The 23,288-nt window shown below is 43.8% G+C and overlaps 1 long non-coding RNA gene across 1 annotated transcript in view; it reads left to right on the top strand.

Moving 5' to 3' along the window:
• The window catches only part of LOC310692431, a 37,004-nt gene extending 17,681 nt beyond the window's left edge, over nucleotides 1-19,323 (top strand). Inside the window, exons 2-4 of the long non-coding RNA XR_014518806.1 lie at nucleotides 7,554-7,632; nucleotides 18,653-18,884; nucleotides 19,172-19,323. This is a non-coding gene — a long non-coding RNA (uncharacterized lncRNA). The remainder of the gene's footprint in view (nucleotides 1-7,553; nucleotides 7,633-18,652; nucleotides 18,885-19,171) is intronic.
• Nucleotides 19,324-23,288: the final 3,965 nt, after the last annotated feature.

Consider the following 23,288-nt stretch of genomic DNA (forward strand, 5'->3'; position numbering starts at 1 on the left):
TCGCTAGACGAAAGAGTTTTCCGTTTTGGAGGTGCTTCGCAAAACGAATTTCCTATGGGCTTGCTTCGCAAGACGACAATGTCTTGCGAGTTCCTGCTGGGTTTCCCCCCCTTTTTCTAAGCCGCTAGGCCACTTATCAGCTGATCCGATCAGCAGATAAGCCGCTATAAGCCGCTAAAAGCCGCTAATAGCGCTAATAGCGCTAATCCGCTAATCCGTCAATGGGCTTGCTTCGCAAGACGAAAAAACTGCTAGACGAAGAGAATCACAGAACGGATTCTTTTCGTCTTGCGAGGCACCACTGTACATTATTTACACAATGAGTCCTGTCTGATTGGCTGATTCTGCTTCCTTCCTGGAGAATGATTGGTCTTTTCCTGCAGGCCAATCAGTTGTTGCATTCTAGGATCCTACTTGCTTATTGTTCTAGGATCCAAGCTTAGTACATAACAGCCCTGAAAATGAATTGGGCCCTTAGGCATTCCATTTGACTGATGCTTTCAGTTTCCACTGGGGATTATGGGGGTTGCAGTTTCATGCTTATGCTCCCCGTGGGAAAAGCCGATGCCAATGTCAGAATGCTGGCACTGCCTTCACTTTGCAAACAGTTAAGGGTAATAAGTGATTTTCAAAAGAGGAGGGAAACCCCCTCCCTGATCCCGACTTACTTTCTTTCTTTCTTTCTTTCTTTCTTTCTTTCTTTCTTTCTTTCTTTCTTTCTTTCTTTCTTTGCTACACGTCTGCTGTTTGTAAATTCGCCATACCTGTTTTGCTGTTTTTACAGTCATTTTTGTTTTTCTTGATGCACTCCAACTCAAACGGTATCAGCTATTTGGGAGATCACATAACAGATGTGTTGACACTACGCAGTCAATCAGACTATTTAAATAAAAAATGAAGTGCATTCAGAATAAAGGGAATGCTTCTTCTGCAGATCACATGGACACTCAGGGATTGCAAATTCCAAGTACACTTGCAGCTCTTTTGAGATTATGATTATTATATCACTAAGAGTGGGGTAAAGGTACCCTTGACCATTAGGTCCAGTTGCAGATGACTCTGGAGTTGCGTGCTCATCTCACTCTATAGGCCAAGGGAGCCAACGTTTGTCTACAGACAGCTTCCGGTCATGACAAAGCCACTTCTGGCAAACCAGAGCAGTGCATGGAAATGCTGTTTACCTTCCTGCCAGAGTGGTACCTATTTATCTACTTGCACTCTGACATGCTTTCAAATTGCTATGTTAGCAGGAGCTGGGACCTCAAGCCGTCAAGGGGATTCGAACTGCCGACCTTCTGATTGGCAAGCCCTAGGCTCTGTGTGCATAGACCTCCTTTTGGTTCAGACCCGTTGCTGAGGAAATGAATGCAGCACACAGCAGAGCAAGCAGAGCCTATGGCATGGGTCAGCAAACTTTTTCAGCAGGGGGCCAGTCCACTGTCCCTCAGACCTTATGGGGGGGGCGGACTATATTTTGAAAAAATAAATGAATGAATTCCTATGCCCCACAAATAACCCAGAGATGCATTTTAAATAAAAGGACACATTCTACTCATGTAAAAACGCGCTCATTCCCGAACTGTCCGTGGCCCGAATTTAGAAGGCGATTGGGCCGGATCCGGCCCCTGGGCCTTAGTTTGCCTACCCATGGCCTATGGCAGTGGCTGTGTAGAGAAGACTCTGGCTGCTTTCCTTAGTACAATGGCATTATAAGCATGCCCTTATTCTCATCTGTGAAATATGGGAAGATGTTCAGATAAAGACTGGGGAAAATACAAAAGGGAGGGTTGTAAATTTCCCCTCAACTGGAGGGGATGTTAGGGTGGGTGGAGCCTGGAGATAGGCAAGGCTTGCCATCGGCTGCAGTTCTGATGTGATGGCAGCTCTTTTTTTTACTTTGAAGAAAAACATTTGCGGGTGTCAGGGAACTGACATCAGAGCGAGAGGCGAAGGGGAGGCTCCCAGATTCTGCGGGCGTAGGACCCAGCACCAGGGGGAGAAGCAGCTCGGTAGAGGAGGAAGGAAATCAGCGCAACACCAGGGATAAAGGGGGGCAAATGGGGGAAGCGGAGGGAGAGCTCCGGGATTCTTCTCTGGACATCAGTGAGGAGAGCACAGGTCCTCCACTACCCACGCCTTCCCTGCGCAGAAGACTCCCGCGCAGTGAGAGGAGGAGGCAACTGGGAGTCAGACAGCTTCTATGCTGGAAAAGGTTTAAGAAACGCCCACAGACAGATTCTGCTAGTGACTGAGACAGCCACGCGGAGATGGGCTGTGCAGTCAGAACGGTTTAACCAAGGCAATTAAGCCTAGAAAGGCGGCAGTTTACGCACGAGTAACTCATACCCATTACAGCGGGGCAGCTGCCAGTTCTGCTCCCAGAATGCTCCAGACATACAATTTTCAGGGAGAACTCTAGAAAGAGGCAGTGGTGGCTGCCAGTCAGAGGCTGCCCAGTGGAGCTCTGTTGCTGCATGTCCATATATTAAGAGAAATGTACAGGAAGATTCATACATGTTTCTGTGCAGAGTTTTTAAATAAAGAGAATCACAAATTGATGCAGAAATGGGGTGTACTGACCTAAGGTTGGGAAAAATGAGAAACTGAAAGAAGCCAAAACTGACTGATTTGCCCATTCGTAGGTGATGAGGCTGATCTTCACGTAGTGACTCCCAATTCACTGGTTTCAGGCTTCTAGTCAGAATGTATTGAATTATATTGACAGTTTCTTTTCTAGCATGTAAACAAATGCATTATAATAATCTATTTGTATTTGTTTTCCACCAAAATGTGCCTTTCTATATCAGAAAAGTAAGGACACAATACATTTTCTTTTTTTAAAAAAGTTTGTGGAATCTGCATTTCAGATTTTGACCCAGTATTGTTCACTGGCAATAAAATAAAAATAAAATAAACAGCAAACAGCAAATCATAAAACCTGCCTTTAACTAGAATAATTGATCTAAGTGTGTGGAACACGAAAGCTCCCAGAGCTTGTTAGTCTTTATGATGTTGGTTTAATTAAAAAGCATTATACAGGAAAAAAATAAATATTTTATAAACCATCAACTTTCATTTTGCTAAAAGGAAAATTTCAGTCACTGAAAGTATGTTGTTCTGGAATGCAGAATGGGGCACGACGTATGATGCCTTCTTATTCCTTCATCTTACATTCCAAAAGTTCTTCACAACTTAATCATATATGTTCATGCATTGGTACCTTCACAGAAGGTCATTTCAGGCTCAGGGGTCCAGCTCACAGCGGCGGCCTCAACAGTCAGTTCCCCTAGGACTTCTTGGATCATTCTTTGTCTAGCTCCTTCCCTTTGACCTTACCACTTTGGGTGACCCTGCTGGGAGTACAAGATTCCTGATGGCTTTGCTTACAAGGGTCATAGGAATGTGCAAGCCCATTCACCACAACAGGGTGATGATCCAGTGAGAGAAGAAGAAGGAGGAGGAGGAGGAGGAGGAGGAGGAGGAGGAGGAGGAGGAGGAGGAGAAGGAGAAGGAGAAGAAAGAAGATGTGGTGCAGTATTCTATGATTATTTATTACTTATTCAGTTTCTGCACTGCTCTTCACCTGAGGATCACAGAGTGGTTTGCAATATAAAAACACAAAAATATAGAACATGATTGTCAGGGAACTGCCATCGGAGGAACAGGTGGTGGAAGGGCTCACGGAGGCTGGGAGAGACTCAGCAGCGGAAGCAGGCACCAGCAGGGGGAGAGGTGGGTCTCTGGTGGAAGGGCTCACGGAGGCTGGGAGAGACTCAGCAGCTGAAGCAGGAACCAGCAGGGGGAGAGGTGGATCTCTGAGGGAAAGCGAGCAAGAGGGAGGGATCAGGGACACGTCCAGCGAGAACAGTGGGGAGGTATCTGAACCTCCCATAGGGAGACCCACTCCTCGCCGGAAACTGTCACGCCGCGAGTCCAGAAGACGTGTTTCCGTTAAGGAGCTTTTATGCTGGAAACGATTCCGAAAGCAACCACTGTCGGAATCTGCAAGTGACTAGAGCAGCCATGTCTGAGGGGCTCCGTCACAGACAGAGGTTTGTGAACTTGCACAGACTCTGAGGGACTACGCTTTTACGCACAAGCAGCTCATCATCCCATCACAATGATAATAAAACAAAACAATACCCCCTTCCAGTTTAAAAGGGCATAGATCAGCCAAAGGCATGGGAGAAGAGGAACATTTTTTGCCCGGTGCCTAAAGATGCATAATGAAGGTGCCAGGTGAGACATGTGGAGGAGGCAGAAAATGAAGGGTCCAAGATGATGATGGCAGGAACCAGGTCAGTTCCTCTGGGGAGATGTGGTCCTTGAGGTATTGCAGTCCTGTGTTGGAGAGCCAGTGTGGTGTAGTGGTTAAGAGCGGTACACTTGTAATCTGGTGAACCGGGTTCGCTTCCCTGCTCCTCCACATGCAGCTGCTGGGTGACCTTGGGCTAGTCACACTTCTCTGAAGTCTCTCAGCCCCACTCACCTCACAGAGTGTTTGTTGTGGGGGAGGAAGGGAAAGGAGATTGTTAGCCGCTTTGAGGGTTGTGATAAAGCAGGATAACAAATCTGAACTCTTCTTTGAGGCTTTTTAGGTCAAAACCAGCACTTTGAATTGGGCCCAGAAACTAACTGGAAGCCAGTGAAGTTGAGCCAGGATTGCTGTTATGTGTTCACACTGTCTTGCCACAGGGAGCAACCTGGCTACTGAATTCTGTACCAGGTGAACTTTCCAAAGCCTCTTCAGAGGCAAAAAGGTAAAAGACCCCTGAATGGTTAAGTCCAGTTCAAGGCGACTATGGGGTTGCAGCTCTCATCTCACTTCAGGCTGAGGGAACCGTGTTCAGACCTTTAAACCGCCCCTTAAATAAATTCACACAAGACAGAATTTAGGCCACAACTTTATTGATTACAGCAAGTGAATGATTGCACAGGCTCTGGTTCGACTAGCTCCCTGCACCTGTTGCAGATAGCGCTGACCCAGGGCACCAGCATAGGTCAGCCAAGGGTGAACACCTGGATAGGCAGAAAGCCGGGAACAGACTATGTCCACCACCCTGATGTCCCCTGGACTCTGGCACGGGCTCAACCTCCTCACAGGGCTGACCAAACCATTGAGTCCCTGGATTCCTTTAATGGAATACCCTTCACATAGGGATGGTGAGAGCATTCTCCCATCCCTATCACCTGAACCAGAGCCTAGCCGCAACCTTACAAGTTGTAATGATTTGCTACGCGGCAGGCGAAACCCAAATGGCATAAGCCAATCAACCAAGTGGGGAAATTCCTGCTGTGTCCCTGTCCCAATGACAGATGACACATGACGGCATAGCAAGGTCAATAGCACAAAGCCCTAAAAGTAGGGAGAGGTGGGCAGGTGTTCCGATGCATGAGCCAGTAGAGGAAGTTCTGGGTCACGTGCATAGGTATATATAGGTCCCTTGATCCGTTTAGCCTGCATCCCATTGGCCTGATTGAATCCTGCATCCAGGGACCTACGAATTGGGTGTTCTGGCTGTCAATCATACCCATCCACAACACAATACCCATCCCTCTATAAGGGAGGACACGATTACCTTCCCGCTGCAGCGATATCTATTTATCTACTTGCACTGGTGTCCTTTTGAACTGCTAGGTTGGCAGGAGCTGAGACCGGACAACGGGAGCTCACCCCGTCATGGGGATTCGAACCGCCGACCTTCTGATTGGCAAGCCCAAGAGGCTCAGTGATTTGGACCACAGCACCACCTGCGTCTTCAGAGACAGCCCCATGTATAAGGTGTTGCAGTGATCTAGACAGGCGGGGTGAGCAAACAAACAACCCTCTCTCATGTGATTATAATTGCTTGCTTTTGAATGGTCAAATAGGGCAAATGTGTTGCCCTTAATCCAACTAGGTACCACACAGATCGAGGAGCATTCTGTAACTGGGTGGGGAATTACACCAGCAGATGCCTGATGTGTTCTTGAGTCCACTGCCCAATCCACCAGATTCAGTTTCACATACCTGTACCCAGAAATAAGTTCTGGTTATGCTTACTAGCTATTTGGGACAGGGAGTATTAACTAAGGATCCATGCAATAGGAAATGAGGCAAAATGTGTAGTATCAACCGTTCTGAAGTTATAGCCTGGGGATATACTCAACCATTTTATTGTTCTAAAAATACACAGTGTAATCTTCCAGTCTCTCATGAGTATCTGTGATCCTGATAGTTTGTGTATGAAAAATTCTGTTTCAAATATTGTGCTTGCTTATTTATGAAACTAGTTGCTAAAAATGCCAAAGAATGCTTCATGCAATGATGAAATGGAGACAGTCTTTATTAATTCTAAAAAGTTTTGAGGGCCCTGTGGCAATGCATACTCACATACAACTCACAGTGGTACCTTGGTTCTCAAACCTAATCCGTTCTGGAAGTCCGTTCCAAAACCAAAGCGTTCCAAAACCAAGGCATGCTTTCCCATAGAAAGTAATGCAAAATGGATTACTCCGTTCCAGACTTTTAGAAACAATCCCTAAAATAGCAATTTAACATGAATTTTACTATCTAATGAGACCATTGATCCATAAAATGAAAGCAATAATCAATGTACTGTATTATAAAATAAATAAGATAGTATTGTAGATGATAAAAATAAAAATTATTTTTTTTCTTACCTGCACTGATGATAGTCATTGTTTGGATGGGGGGGCTTCTCTCCATTTCTGCAGTCACACAATCAGTTAATCAATCCATCAATCCATCAGTAGCTGAACTGGGTTCCACACAGTCACAAAAACAAATTAACTGAAAAAGCCTCAAAAACAAAAGCACCAAACTTAATCCATTCTGGAAATCTGTTTGACTTCCGAAATGTTCAAAAACCAAGGTGCAGCTTCTGATCGGTGCAGGCGCCCCAGAAACAATAGCCGACAGCCACACTAGATGTTCGGCTTCCAAAAAATGTTCGAAAACACTTACTTCCAGGTTTTCAGCGTGTGACAGCCAAGGCATTTGAGAACCAAGGTACCACTGTATACATATACAGGGACGAAAGTATATTGGGTGATTTTAATTGCACTCCTTTGTATATGAAGGGGGGAATGACATGAGAATCTACTTTAGTTCTTGGTATGAGCTTTCGTGTGCATGCACACTTCTTCAGATACTGAAGAAGTATCTGAAGAAGTGTGCATGCACATGAAAGCTCATACCAAGAACTAACTTAGTTGGTCTTTAAGGTGCTACTGGAAGGGATTTTTTTTTATTTTGACTATGGCAGACCAACACGGCTACCTATCTGTAATGAAAATCTACTGTTAGACTTCAATAATTACACATACTCATGACACACACTACTTTACACTGCTAAAATGAAGGAAAATAACCAAGGCTGGACTTCTGTGTGGAAGGACTATGAATTTAGCTAATTTCTGGTACTAAAAACAAATTCTTTGGCTTAGAATGTGCTCTGAGACACCATGCTGTTTCGTTCTACCTGTATATCATTTGCAACTGGTTGTGAATGGTATATCTTAAGGTGCTAGTTTTTGTTTGTTTAAAAAAGTAGATCTGAGAAGCCTGAACTCTTTCCACCCTTTGGAAGTATCACTTAACATAATCTGAAGACTGGCACAGTTAGAATGGTAGGTAGCACAATGGTGGGCAAGCCTTCTCTCCATTTGTCTGCAGGTGAGTTTCAATTCAAGTGCTGAAATATCCCACTCACGTTTCCTAAGGGTGCTCTTTGGTGACCCCAGTTGTGCGATAGTAGCAGCTCTGCATTGAGAAGTAGGCATTGGTTGTGTGAAACACTGATTCCTTTCCATTGCAATCCATCTTCCACCAAAGCCTACATTGTTCATCCTGTTGTCCATTGTAATGGAATTATGTCCCCTATGCAAATCACCCCATTCATTTCAATGCCAAGGAAACTCAATGCAAACAGGAAACGTAGCAAATTGTGTATAATTTGTGAACTCAAAGCAACTGTAGCAGCGAATATCAATTGTATTTGCTGGATTTATTTCTGTTCTGGACATAGAACATTTAAGCAAACATTGCCAATATCTTGCTCCCATTTCTGTTGTCAAATGAATTCTCCAACATCCCTAGACAAAGGTCACCTTCAAAGCCAGAGACTTATAAGGCTGTGGCTCACCATCAAGACATAATCCCGATGATTTAGGACTGGTTTTCTGGCTCCAGTCAGCCCTGGTCCTACTGTTTTACCTCTCAACCCTTTGGTTTGTGCACGAGGCTGTGTTCCATGTGGCAAATCTACATTCTTCTTTTCCAGGGGGTTGGGCATCGTAACTAGTTTTAAAACTAGATCCAAAGGCATTACGCCTCCTAGCTGAAGGAGCAGATTAAAAGGGGATGAGTCAGATGCATCAATATTTCAGCTCACTTTGTCCCATGCGGTTGCTGAGAGAGAGAGAGGGAATGCATTGTATTAAAGTCAAGACTGGATGGAGTGGAGTAGAGAGGGATAGGGGGTTGTGCATCATGTACCCAGACTGAAGGTTTGGCCCGAGCAATTAATTAGACTATTGATGGATATTGGAGGACTTTTAACTATACATTTCATCATTAGCATGCTGGTATAGATTGCATCTTGACCTATGTGGCCAACTCAGACGCAAAAAGAGATTAAGGAGCTCTGAGAAATGAGCGAGTAGGAATAAACAATGGCTGTTATGGATGGCATTTGTCCTTATCGTCAATGTGCAAGGACAGGCCTTGTGATCAGCAAGAGAGGATTCTCAGAAACATATTAATAGCAAAGGACAGATCCGGCAGATCTTGCCAGGGAATGACTCTGCAAACTATATGCGTTCTTGGCTTCTCACACAGCCTCCACCTCCCCATCCAAAACAGAGTCAAGGATTTGAAAGGGGCATCACAGTCACCACATCTCAACATTCTCTTGACCTTGAGGCCTTATCAACAGGTAACACTGGGATGTGTTCAGAGGTGTTCACTGGTTCACCGCCTCCCAGGCCAGGTTCAGAGTGTTGCTATTAGTATATAAAGCCCCTTAACACTTGGGACCAGTTTTCCTATGAAATCAACTTACTCCACATTTGCCCACTCGACCACTTTGATTGGTAGAATTGGCATGAGTACAGGTGCCACATAATACCTGTTCTGCAGTTCTAAGAATTTGATTGTTTACACTTATTGTTTGTTCTCTCCCCTCCCCATGAAATTTTATTAAGTTTTTTTTTCATAAGGTAAAGGGACCCCTGACCATTAGGCCCAGTTGTGACCGACTCTGGGGTTGCGGCACTCATCTCGCTTTATTGGCCGAGGGAGCCGGCGTACAGCTTCTGGGTCATGTGACCAGCATGACTAAGCCGCTTCTGGCAAACAAGAGCAGCGCACAGAAAGGCCGTTTACCTTCCCGCCGGAGCGGTCCCTATTTATCTACTTGCACTTTGACGTGCTTTCAAACTGCTAGGTTGGCAGGAGCAGGGACTGAGCAACAGGAGCTCACCCCGTCGCGGGGATTCAAACCGTCGACCTTCTGATCAGCAAGTCCTAGGCTCTGTGGTTTGACCGACAGCGCCACCCATGTCCCTCCTTTTTTTCCATAATGCAATACAATTAAAAACAAACTAACCTAAAGAAAAACAGGAAAAGGAAAATAAAATGCAGTGTCCTCAACTAATACTCTTTGGAACTCCCTGCCTATTGAGATTGAGCTGGTGCCTTCATTGTACTCTGTTTGGCACCTGCTAAAAGCATTCCTGTTTGGACAAGCCTGCCCAGATGCTTAGAAAGTTGAGGCAATTTTAATCTGTTTTAGTATTTCAACTTTTGTATGTTTTAAAGTAGCGCTGTAAATCTTTCTTGATTTTACTGTTTTATCTTTTGTAATTTGCTTTGAAGTATTTTACAAGCACCCGCCACACACACACACACACACTGTGTTACTGATGTGCTACCTTAAATTTTTCCAACAGGGAGTCTTAAAAAGGTAAAGGTACCCCTGACTGTTAGGTCCAGGCACAGATGACTCTGGGGTTGCGGCGCTCATCTCACTTTACAGCCTGAGGGAGCCGGCGTTTGTCCACAGACAGCTTCCAGGTCATGTGGCCACCATGACTAAGCTGCTTCTGGTGAACCAGAGCAGCGCACAGAAACGCTGTTTACCTTCCCGCTGGAGTGGTACCTATTTATCTATTTGTACTGGCGTGCTTTCGAACTGCTAGGTGGGCAGGAGCTGGGACCGAAGAACGGGAGCTCACCACGTCACAGGGATTCGAACCGCTGACCTTCTGACTGGCAAGAACTAGGCTCTGTGGCTTAGACCACAGCGCCACCCGCTGGAAGTCTTAAGGTGGGCCTAATTTCTGGCTTCCCAGGTGATATGGAAGCACACTGTTGTGGGGGTCATTTCATCTCCCATTTTCCTTGGCTTAGGGATGAGGAGGCATTATTCCCTCAAGAGGAATCTTCTGGAAGCAGCTCACCAAGGGCTAGTGTGGTCAGAGGGAAGAGTAGGCAGATCAGCTGATGACTTTCACCTTTATATTGTAGGCTACATTCCAGCCACGTAAAGATGAAAAAAGACCCATTCTTAGACTTTTCTAGTAAATGAGGTTTCCTGGACTTTCAGCTTCCTAATGCATGTAAAATTTCCCAAGCAATTTTGACAATGAGAATGGATGAAGTCTTAATTCTGGCTGCTGGTGGAAGCCCAAAATGCCCTTGATCAGCATCCAGAATTAAGACTTGATGCACTGTGGTGTGGGTTGAATTTCCAAAGAGACCTTAAACTTTGAGACCTTAAAATTTGGAGATATTGATCCTGTTATAGAAACTGGGGTGTGGAAGTAGCCTGTGTGCCGAGACCCTTGTAACTCCTGGATCTAGCAAGTGTTAAAATATAAGCCATGCTTTCTTCCTTATGAGGCGATCACCTGGGTGATGGTCCATTAAGGGGGACAAAGGAAAGGGGCTCTGTGGGAGACGACATATGGGTGGGGAGGTGGTACCCCTCCTTTGTTAGAAAGAAAGAGCAGAGAGTGAAGTCGTGTGACCCGGAAGGCAAAAGCAGCAATCTGGGAACTGAGAGAGACACAGCAATGCTTGATTTCTGTTGAACACCCCTCTTGGGGTGTTGATGCTGTGAACCCCTCCATTGTAGACTCAAGTTAGGAGCGCAGGTGGTGCTGTGGTCTAAACCACTGAGCCTCCTAGGCTTGGCGATCAGAAGGTTGGCGATTCAAAACCCTGCAACAGGATGAGTTCCCATTGCTCTCTCCCAACTCCTGCAAACCTAGCAGTTCGAAAGCATGCCAGTGCAAGTAGATAAACAGGTACCACTGTGGTGGGAAGGTAAACGGCGTTTCTGTGCACCCTGGCTTCCATCACAGTGTCCCGTTGCGCCAGAAGCAGTTTAGTCATTCTGGCCACATGACCTGGAAAGCTGTCTGCGGGCAAACGCCAGCTGAAGCGAGATGAGCACCACACCCCATAGTCGCCTTCGACTGGTTGTCCAGGGGTCCTTTACCTTTTTCAACCTTTTAGTCTCAGGCTGTATATATGTGTAAGCAAACCATATAACATAAAGACACCAGCAGGCTCCAGTGTGCCTCATTTCAAGAGGAAACATGAATGCTGGGTAAGCGTCAGGAACCCCTGAAATCTCACACCACTCAGAGATTGGAGTGGTGTGCAACAATGCAGTCAGTTCTAACTTAGCCCAAGGAGCATATATTAGGGTCATTTTTTATGCCTCACAAAAGATGAAGGTGCTTCTGAGCAAGAATCGTATGTAGTCTAAAAACAAGAGGACATCCTGCCTAGCCTCTCTAAATGGAACTTCAGGGGGGGGGGGCTATGACATCTGCAGCATATCTTGCCAAGCAACAGGCTCCCTGACTAATTTCCATGGGTAGAAATGTGAATAAACCCCTCCCCAGCAAAACGTTATAAGCATTACGTGAATGAGAGGCACAAATACAAGATGGGTGACACCTGGCCTGAGAGCAGTACATGTGAAAAGGATCTAGGAGTCTTGGTTGACCACAAACCTGACATGAGCCAACAGTGTGACGTGGCAGCTAAAAAAGCCAGTGCAATTCTGGGCTGCATCAATAGGAGTATAGCATCTAGATCAAGGGAAGTAATAGTGCCACTGTATTCTGCTCTGGTCAGACCTCACCTGGAGTACTGTGTCCAGTTCTGGGCACCACAGTTCAAGAAGGACACTGACAAACTGGAACGTGTCCAGAGGAGGGCAACCAAAATGGTCAAAGGCCTGGAAACGATGCCTTATGAGGAACGGCTAAGGGAGCTGGGCATGTTTAGCCTGGAGAAGAGGAGGTTAAGGGGTGATATGATAGCCATGTTCAAATATATAAAAGGATGTCACATAGAGGAGGGAGAAAGGTTGTTTTCTGCTGCTCCAGAGAAGCGGACACGGAGCAATGGATCCAAACTACAAGAAAGAAGATTCCACCTAAACATTAGGAAGAACTTCCTGACAGTAAGAGCTGTTTGACAGTGGAATTTGCTGCCAAGGAGTGTGGTGGAGTCTCCTACTTTGGAGGTCTTTAAGCAGAGGCTTGACAACCATATGTCAGGAGTGCTCTGATGGTGTTTCCTGCTTGGCAGGGGGTTGGACTCGATGGCCCTTGTGGTCTCTTCCAACTCTATGATTCTATGATTCTAATTATTTCTTGCTATTCCCAATATTCCCTGAATATTTCATGTGAGCAGGAGCCCAGAATTCCAACTCAAAAGTTTCACGCAGTGCAAAAAAATTTGAGGCATTCCATTAATAAAGGGGCCTTTTATCAATAAATGTTGCACATGAATGTTGCCTCATTAAGGAAAGGTTGGGAAGCAAGTCACCACCCCCTCTGCATCTTTGCTGCAATTCTCTCCTGAATAATTCCAGCCACCCATATATATTTCTGCTTTCTGTCAGGCCAGGCAGTAAGAGAGTGTATTCCAAATGAGGTTTTTGCAATAAATGGGAGATTAATTTGATGATCCAGATGATACAATGTGAGCCAAAGGTGAGAAGAAGGGCTCCATTAGCAGGCCTTGAGTCTCCAGCGGGGGTTGAGAAATTGCCGCTGATGAATTAATGAATGCAAATCACTGGATCTTACACCTTTTACATAATGATCCATACAAGGTGGTGTCCTCGCTCATAAAACAATGCATTGCAAAAGGAAAGAGTGTTTGGCACCCATGCTAGCAATGTAAGAAATAAGTAACAAAAACAGGATCAAAAGAGTGCGCAAGAAAAATAACAGAGTGCATAACAGAAGAAGAGAAGAAGAAGAGTTTGGATTTGATATCCCACCTTTCACTCCCCTTAAGGAGTCTCAAAGCGGCTAACATTCTCCTTTCCCTTCTTCCCCCACAACAAACACTCTGTGAGGTGAGTGGGGCTGAGAGACTTCAGAGAAGTGTGACTAGCCCAAGGTCACCTAGCAGCTGCATGTGGAGGAGCGGAGATGCGAACCCGGTTCCCCAGATTACGAGACTACCGCTCTTAACCACTACACCACACTGGCTCCACAAAGACAAGATGACCTTCATCTAGATACGTTGGGCAAGACATTCATACACTCTACACACACATACAAACAAACAAACACACATTTTAAAAACTAAGGTTTATCAATGTTTGCCTTCTTCATCATGAGGTCTGTGATAAGGGTAAATTACAGATTAAAAAGGCATACCATTTTATTAAAAAATATAAAGAATCTAATCCACTATATGCTCCAACATTATTTATTTATTTGTCTCTGTTTATTATGTTTTGTAAATTCAGCCATGTTTTATCAATTCAGGGAGTTGTGGCCTTGATTTTTCATAGTATCCAGGTTAGAGAGAGTTTAGGAGGAGACTGAGATCACCTGAAGTTAAACACATTTTGGTTTCCAGTTTAATAGCTGCTGCAAAGAAAATGGGGGGGTCTAGGAAATCTGTTTGACTAAATCTGCTTGGAACTTAAAACTAGAAATTGTTATTGCAAGGATAAGACTTAGAAATCTACTTCAAGTTCATTGTTAACGAATTAACGTTGATGAATTAACGCTTGCATCACTCAGTGGGGTAAACATAAATAAATCACAAAATCAACTAATAATTTAAGAACAATAAGCCCAGACAGAAGCAACAGAAATAAGGCTTCTCCACGTAAAACTCCTCAGCTCAACAGGTCAGATCATAGAAACTTAGAAATGTAGAGTTGGAAGGACCCTTAAGGGTCATCTAGTCCAACCCCTGCAATGCAAGAATCTCAACCAAAACATCCGTGACAGATGACATCCAACTTCTGCTGGAAGGAGAGTCCACAGATGCCTGATATATACAGTGGTACCTCAGGTTACAGACACTTCAGGTTACAGACTCCGCTAACCCAGAAATAGTACCTCGGGTTAAGAACTTTGCTTCAGGATGAGAACAGAAATCGTGCGGTGGCGGCGCGGCAGCAGCAGGAGGCCCCATTAGCTAAAGTGGCGCTTCAGGTTAAGAACAGTTTCAGGTTAAGAACGGACCTCCGGAACGAATTAAGTACTTAACCCAAGATACCACTGTACTAGAATATTTCTGACACTAAAAGAAAAGGGAGCTCAAAAATTATTATCGCATTAGCAATGACACCAAGATGCCTTTAAATCATGATGTAGAATACAGTTATCCAATAGATCTGAAATTTATGCCTATGAGCATCAATAATGTATATCTATAACATGGATTACATTAAATTACCATAATCCAGTGTCGTTGTTTCAGTGAATGGAAGCAGCTCAGAGGTATTTTATCTGAAAAGAGGAACAAGACAGCTTGCCCTTTAAGTTCATTACAGCTTGCATTATCTGTTGCACCCCTTGCAAAAGCCATTGTATCTCAGACCCAGATAACACATTTGATGTGGTAGAAGAATTTAGTAAAGTATCAGGTTAGAGGATTAACCATATAAAATCAGAATCATTAGCCTTTAGCATAGATAAATTATCCATTGGGAAAAATGTACCCATTGGGAAAAATCTTGGAAAGTCTCCCCAGTTAAATACTTGGGTATATGAATAATACTGGACTCACTAGCAAAAATTTCAAAATAAGATCATGAAAAATTATTAGCAGAAGCTAAAGAGAAACTAAAGCAATCGTCATAGTTGCAGACATCATGGTTTAGAAAAAAAGGGTACTGCCAACTAAGATCTTGTTCTTAAATTTACAATTGAAGGTTCCTAGACCATTGGCCATATATATATATATATATATATATATATATATATGCTTTCGTAGATTTTCACGGGTACAGGAATGCAGGTTTTGGTGTCTTCGGGTGTCTTCCCGTGTAAGAGTTGGGGTGTCTAGGCGACGTTTCGACGAGGTCTCACTCGTCATCTTCAGGCTGGTGCTTACGGCTTCTTGTTACTGGAATCCTGCTCTGTTCCAGTAACAAGAAGCCGTAAGCACCAGCCTGAAGATGACGAGTGAGACCTCGTCGAAACGTCGCCTAGACACCCCAACTCTTACACGGGAAGACACCCGAAGACACCAAAACCTGCATATATATATATATATATATATATATATGAGTTTCTTTGGCAGTAGAAAAGGCTGAGAGCAGTTTTAAGAACCTTATTCAATAGTTTAAACCAAGACAGACATATTTCCCTCAGTTAATAAATATTACGATGCTGCTATGCTAACCTATCTAAGAAATTGGTTCCATCCAGACAGATCCATAATTCTTGAGCAGGAGACTCTATCAACAAACTTAAAAAATATTTTATGGGATTATACTAGATCTGATAGAGAGACTAAACTCTTGTCCTTCTGCTATATTTGATATCCAACATAAATATAAACAAAAAAATTGGCCCAGGACTATTACCACTCATAGCTCCATGTTATAATAAAGAGATGGAGAAAACTTTCGGGATATTTATGGAAAATGTGTGGCTTTACTGAACTGAAAAACTATTTATGGATGGCACCTTTAAGACCTATTAAGCGATAAAAGTAGAGATACAGCAGCACTGAACACAGCTTTCCAGTACCTGCAGTTCTGAAATATTGTTAATAAACTGGCTAACAAATACGGACCTTTTCAAACATCTACTAAAATTGAAAAGTTAACGTCAAATGAACATTCAGTAAAATTTCAATAAAATAATTGACTCAGGCTTATTTCACATATACAACCATCACATAATTCTAGGTTTAAATGATGAAGTGATTTTGGCTGAGAATGTTGCCAAATAAACTCCTCTTTCGTAGGAATGTGCCAACCACAAGATTGTTTGGTCACATAAATTAGAAATTGTCCCAAAGCAGAAATAAAGTCAGAGGGCTCTGCATCACCCCTGGTGGAATGTATTTTATGAATCAGTTTTTTCGGAAACGGCAATGAACACGATTCTTAAAACCATCGATCCTTGCTTGAGAGATCACTAGAGAGTGGCAACCAACAGATAGAGAATTAATTGTTGAGAATTACGATGGTGCCATGGTAATAACATCACCCTCACCATCAAGATACGCAACTGAATTACTTGGTTGGATAAAAACTCCTCCTTGAGAGCATAAGTATGAAAACAGGCCATTAATATATCTACAAGTCCTACAATATCAGACCTCAAGTTCATCCTTCATTTAGTACTGGCAACAACCGTTTTGCACAGGGTTTGCGTTCCTCCTTCATCCCATTACACCTCACCCCCTTTTCCAGCAGCTTCCAGGTTGTGGAAGTGCCCGTGTACAGAAAAGCTGTCTTTGCCTGTGTATGGAAGTGATGGGGGCTTTTTTCTCTTTTTTGGTGTAGAATTAATCAGGACCACCTGCTTCCAGTGAGCTGACAGTTACTCCTGTGTCATACATACAAATGACTGTGAAGTATGGCATCCCAGTCTAGGACCAGTATTCCCCAATCGTGTTTGTGTTCATCTTCCACTGGAAAGCAGAACATCAACTCTGTACTGTATGCTGTTGTACTGGAAATAAATTCCGCAGAGGTTTTGCAGGTCAGAAGAATTAATTCCACATTCTATGTCAATTACTGAGGAAATTAGTTTTTAAGAGATTATAGGACTCTTCAGCAATCATCATACAAGATCCTCATGATTCCTCTCAGCTGCATTAATTTTAGCTGGCTTAATAATTTATTCAAGCACAACAGAGGAAGGCATCTTCTCACTAAGCGATGAAAGCAATATTATTGATCATGTCCTAATTCCTACACATCTGGCCCAGTATAATTGCCTATATTGCTCTCCTTCAACACACATTTTAGGCTCCAAACAGTTCCAGTTTGCACAACACCTCTCCCCTTTTATAAGGAAGAAGAAGAAGAGGAATGGCAATCAGACAGCTATGCTGTTGGGGTTTCAAATGGTACTGCCCAGTTTACGTAATCTCCCATAAAAGGAATAGTGCCACCCCAAGTATACGTGTTCGGTGAACCACCATGTTTTTCAGAGCTTGAAACAAAGCAGGGATCAAATCAATCACCATTAAAGGTATATGAATTTAAGTCAAGGCTCATCGTACTTGTGATGGACAGAGGGTATGAGACAGAAAGATAAGATGTTCCATTTTTGCCTTTGCCCTGGCCATGTTTCAATAAAACCTTTTCCACATGTGCTCCCAGACAAACCCATTTAAGCACCTAGCTTTGGTCACATGATTGACACCTGCTCCTCTGAAGAAGATAAAGGGTGATAAGACACAGTGATGGCCTGGAGCGGACCAAATGGGTGGGTGGGGAAACCACTTCAGTGCCAGGGGGCGTTCTGTGTGGATATGGGAAATGGCGGATCTGTATGTTGCGGGTGCTTTGGTTGGAGAAAGGCCTCAGATGATAATTGCAGGGTCCGGGGGGACATGGGTGGTGCTGTAGTCTAAACCACTGAGCCTCTTGGGCTTGCTGATCAGAAGGTCAGTGGTTCAAATCCCCACAACAGGGTGAGCTCCTGTTGCTCAGTCCCTGGTCCTGCCTACCTAGCAGTTCAAAAGCACAGCAGTGCAAGTAGATAAATAGGTACCGCTGTGGTGGGAAGGTAAACGGCGTTTCCGTGTGCTCTGGTTTCCATCATGGTGTTCTGTTGCACCAGAAGCAGTTTATTCCTGCTGGCCACATGACCCGGAAAGCTGTCTGTGGACAAACTCCAGCTCCCTCGGCCTGAAAGCAAGATGAGCACCGCAACCAGTCAGAGAGCCAGTATGGTGTAGTGGTTAAGAGCGGTAGTCACGTAGTCTGGGGAACCGGGTTCGCGTCTCCGCTCCTCCACATGCAGCTGCTGGGTGACCTTGGGCTAGTCGCACTTCTTTGAAGTCTCTCAGCCCCACTCACCTCACAGAGTGTTTGTTGTGGGGGAGGAAGGGAAAGGAGATTGTTAGCCGCTTTGAGACTCCTTCGGGTAGTGATAAAGCGGGATATCAAATCCAAACTCCAAACCCCATAGTTGCCTTTGACTGGACTTAACTGTCCAGGGGTCCTTTACCTTTACTGGGCCAGTTTCATATGAGAAGAGGTGGACCTTGAGGCATTGTGGTCCTGAACTGTTTAAGGCTTTACAGAACTGTATTCAGAGGCAGCCCCATGTATAAAGCATTGCAGTAATTTAACCTAGAGGTTGCCACAGCATAGACAACAGGAATTTGGCTATACCTTTCCAGAGAGTGGCAAAGCTGGGCCACCAGCTGATGCTGATGGAAGACAGTCTGCACTGCTGAGGCCACCTGAGCCTCAAGCAACAGCAAAGGATCCAGGATTACTCCCAAGCTATGTTCCTGCTCCTTCAGAAGGAGTGTAACCCATGAAGAGCAGGCAACCTCCCATCCATCTCGACTAAGGAGCCACCAGCTAACAGAACCTCAGTTTTATCTGGACTGAGCTTCACCTTTTCCTGTAAGACCTATTACAGTCGTTAAGAGTCACCAACAGGCTCATCTCAGCTATCTGCCAATCTCCCATTCCCACCACCCTTCTGAGTAATACCCCTCCCCACCTTCTCACTATATAGAAGGATCTGGCAACTTCTGTTTCAGTGTATCTGAAGAAGTGTGCATGCACACAAAAGCTCATACCAAGAACTAACTTAGTTGGTCTTTAAGGTGCTACTGGAAGGAATTTCTTTATTTTGACTATGGCAGACCAACATGGCTACCTATCGGTAACTGAACTTCACCTTGTAGTTGTCATTTTTTTAAATCACTTTATGCAACTACTATATTATGTCCCTATGCACATTTGTATTTCAACAAAGGCCTATCTTTCCACATGGAGCCTCCATCCTTTTCTTTCGATTTACTAGGAGGGGTACCTCCAGTCTAGGAAATCCTTTTAAATTTATTCAACATCTCCACCAACCTAATGCTCATCCAGATCTTCTGGACCACTGGATTTCATATGTCGTTGTCCCAATCCTAGCCCCACCCCATGAAAAAAAAGAGAAAAGGAGCTGGAGGGGGTCAGAAAACCTTTGACCAATGCAGTTTCTGAATCCTGGATTTTAAACAACTGCCTTTTTTTTAGCAGGAGTTCACTGATGCCTCTTAATAACTGCAACCTAGCCAGCATCAGATAGCAAGCATGTTGTTTCAGAAAAGATTATGTAAAATCCCTTGCAAAGCTCTGAAATAATTCAGTTTACACCTATGGCAGCAAATTAACATGCCGTCAGAGACGCTGTCATGGAGGTAGCTGTTGCTATCAAAACAAATTTGCATTAATTTATTTGAATGCTGACGATAAACCTTGACAATCCGTGTTGGTAGCTGTTTTGCTGCTAAATCAAATCAGTGGAACCGGAATACATCAACCACTTACTGCAGTACACAAAACTAAATCAAGGTGCCATTGATCAAGGAACCTAAGGGTAGCCATGATCTTAAAAACCTTCAGCTACATTTCAACGTCAATAGATCTGTTCCCCTTAAGCTTACTGATAGTAGCTCATGAATGCCCACGAGAAAATATCATTAAGCTACAAAAAAAGGGAGGAATGTCAGGCATGATACATCCATTCCTGTAGGTGCAGTTCTGTGCCAATGAAGAGTCCTCAAACGACCCTTTCCCAATTGCCTCAGCTGTTCCTTGTCACTCTGTGTTATTCAGCGGTGCCCAGTTATTTGTATGAAAAAACCAACCAGTGGTGGCAGTAACTCCCAACCATTCTATGTTCTTATCAACCGGTCTTCCTAACACGAGGAAACAAATAACAGAGAAGAAAAAAGGAAATTCACAACAGATCAGCCAGGATACAGTGGATTGGAAGAGAAAATCTCCAAGTCAGATGTGGTGTGGAAGAAGCACTTGCACTCATTCCTAATTTTGTTCATCAAGGTTAGCAACAAGAACAAGTAGTGATGAAACACAGTGTGAAAAGGAGTCTTGATGCCATGTTGGGCACGATCCTGCCAAAATTTATTCTTCCACGAACACAAGTGTCTGCGTACACACTGGTTATCTAGAACTGTCAGTGGAATTTTTGTGATTGATGTCCCCACTATCTGCCAAGGCTATAATAAAAACTGGGTTGTGGGACATTGAACACCAGGAACTCACAGCAGCAGCAGAGAAAACCTCTTAACTTTCAACTTTCTTGGGCACATGAAATTAACCAAAATTATCTTGAATTTTTGCTTAATCCTCAAGAAAGAAGGGCATTTTCGCTGGCCAGGTTTAATTCAGATCCTTCAAAGCTCCTATAGGGAAGGTTCTCAGGATTGGTGGAAGGAGAAAGAATTTGCCCATGTGAAGACCATCAGGTGGAAACTCTTACACATATGGTTCTTAAATGCAAACTATATGTTGATCTCCACCAGCAGTTCCGAGATCAACTCTGCATCCCCAAATGGAAACCAGAGTTAGAGGTCATACATTTTCTATTACAGTGGTACCTCAGGTTACATACGCTTCAGGTTACATACGCTTTAGGTTACAGACTTTGCTAACCCAGAAATATTACCTCGGGCTAAGAACTTTGCTTCAGGATGAGAACAGAAATCGTGCAATGGCAGCGCAGTGGCAGCAGGAGGCCCCATTAGCTAAAGTGGTGCTTCAGGTTAAGAACAGTTTCAGGTTAAGAACGGACCTCCAAAACGAATTAAGTTCTTAACCCGAGGTATCGCTGTATTGGGGAATAATCAGGAGCTCATCAAGTTAGTGGCTAAATATCTTTATCTGGCTTTTTGTCGTCGAAACACATTGCAGACGTCTGATCTCCCTGGAAACCTAGAGATGTAATGTTAGACTGCTTTGCCTTTTTCATTTGACAAATGTTTTGTGCCACTGGGAAGGCGGTAATTCTGTATTGATTTGCTATGGGTGTTTGTATGTGATGCCAATAAAAGGTTTGATGATGATGGTTATCTAGAAGAGGGAAAGATGTACATGAGTAAAAGGAACACAGGATGCAAGAAACGACATGCTCCAGTTCTGGAGTTAATTTTAGAAACTCTCCAAAGTTAAATCCAGAAGGCAATCTGGGCAAAGTGTGGAGCATAGCCAATTCATGGAACAATAGCAGATTGGAACTGGGGAAATCTGCTCATCGCTAATTTGATTCATGTGCTGCAGAGGTGGGCCCTGTATTATTACTAAATCAACCGGCTTTTTGTAAGAAAGAAGTACCTTCAAATAAGCCATTTCCTGATTGCAAAACTACTGTAATCTGGCAACTGAGTCTTATTGCATGGAAATACAGCTGTCATATTTAGCTTTAAATGTAGGAATAATTAAAAATGATTGCTGCAGTTGGAAAACCAGCTGCATGGCTTGCCCCCTCCAAGATGAGTCATCTATTTTACTGAACATCAGAACAGACTACCAAATATCCTACAGCAATTTCTAAACTAGAAACAACTAGAAACAAGGAGGGAGAAACTTTTCCTTTTGCTCTAAAACTAACACTTCTAATCTTATTTATAACCCGGTGATGCTAGGTTTATCTATCTATCTATCATCTATCTATCTATCTATCTATCTATCTATCTATCATCTATCTATCATCTATCTATCTATCTATCATCTATCTATCTATCTATCTATCTATCTATCTAATCTATCTATCTATCTATCTAATCTATCTATCTATCATCTATCTATCTAACTATCTATCATCTATCTATCTATCTATCTATCATCTATCTATCAATCATCTATCTATCTATCTATCATCTCTATCTATCTATCATCTATCTATCATCTATCTATCTATCATCTATAGATTTATCTTGATCTATCTATCTATACTCAAAAATCCTATGCCAAACTGTCATTTTTTATAAATTGCTGGTATATGCTGTTTCTTCCAGGATATTGCATTTATAATTTGTATTGTAACTGGTATTTTCCCCATAATATTAAAACACCCATGAGTTCTATTTCCAATTTGTAACTTTAGATTTTTTTCAATTACTTCAATTCTTATATGATTACAATTCCTCCAAGAATTGCAAATTTCACTCCATTGTGCTGCTCAGGGCAGCAGGTAGCTTTCAGACTTTTGTTTGCATGTTTGCTTCTGAGGTGAATGAGAGCTGAAGTTTCCAGTGCATCCTTGTACAGTGAATTAGGCCTGGGAGCAAACAGAAAAAAAACAAAACAAACCCAATTCATATGCACCCAAGTGGTAAGCTCAGCGAGCATGCTCAGGCCATGTGGATAAGGCTTATTGGGTGGCAAGTCCCTTCCCCCATGTGAAATGAAGACACTGGACACATTATATAAGGTTAATGGGCATAAAAAGGCCACAACTTTATTGATTACAGAATTGAAAGGTATTGGCCTTAGGCATTGGCTCCTATCGACTACCCAGCATGGAGACCGGGAAGGGTTATCCACAAGCCATGGGAGTCCTGTTGAAGTACGCCAACTAGGATCCCACGGGTGTCACCGCTCGGGGGCATGCCGGAGGCCCTTACCTCCCTAGGTTTCGGACAAGGCAACGCCCCCCAGAGTCCTCTACCGGACTACCCTTTCCTTGGGGGAAGGTGATGGCGCTTCCTTCCACCCCATTCATTTGCATAACAATAAACCCCTGCCAATGCCTAACCGCCAATACCGCGGACGTTGTGACGTTTGCTACGAGGTAGGCGAAAAAACCAAAAGGCTGACGGTGCGCCAAATTGGAAAAATTCCTACCAGGCCCCTTGCGGCGACCAACCGGAGTCCATAGCAAGGTCATAGCTAGCTAAGCCTAAGGGTGGGTGGGATGGGAAAACCGCTCAGCTGGCAAGGGGAAAGAGGGTGGTCCCCGGGCGTGCCTGGCCTTAAGTAGGCTAGGCCACGCCTCCCCAGCCCGCCGAT

Source organism: Podarcis liolepis (genome assembly GCF_965112155.1).
Source record: "Podarcis liolepis genome assembly, chromosome: 13".
NCBI lineage: Eukaryota > Metazoa > Chordata > Lepidosauria > Squamata > Lacertidae > Podarcis > Podarcis liolepis.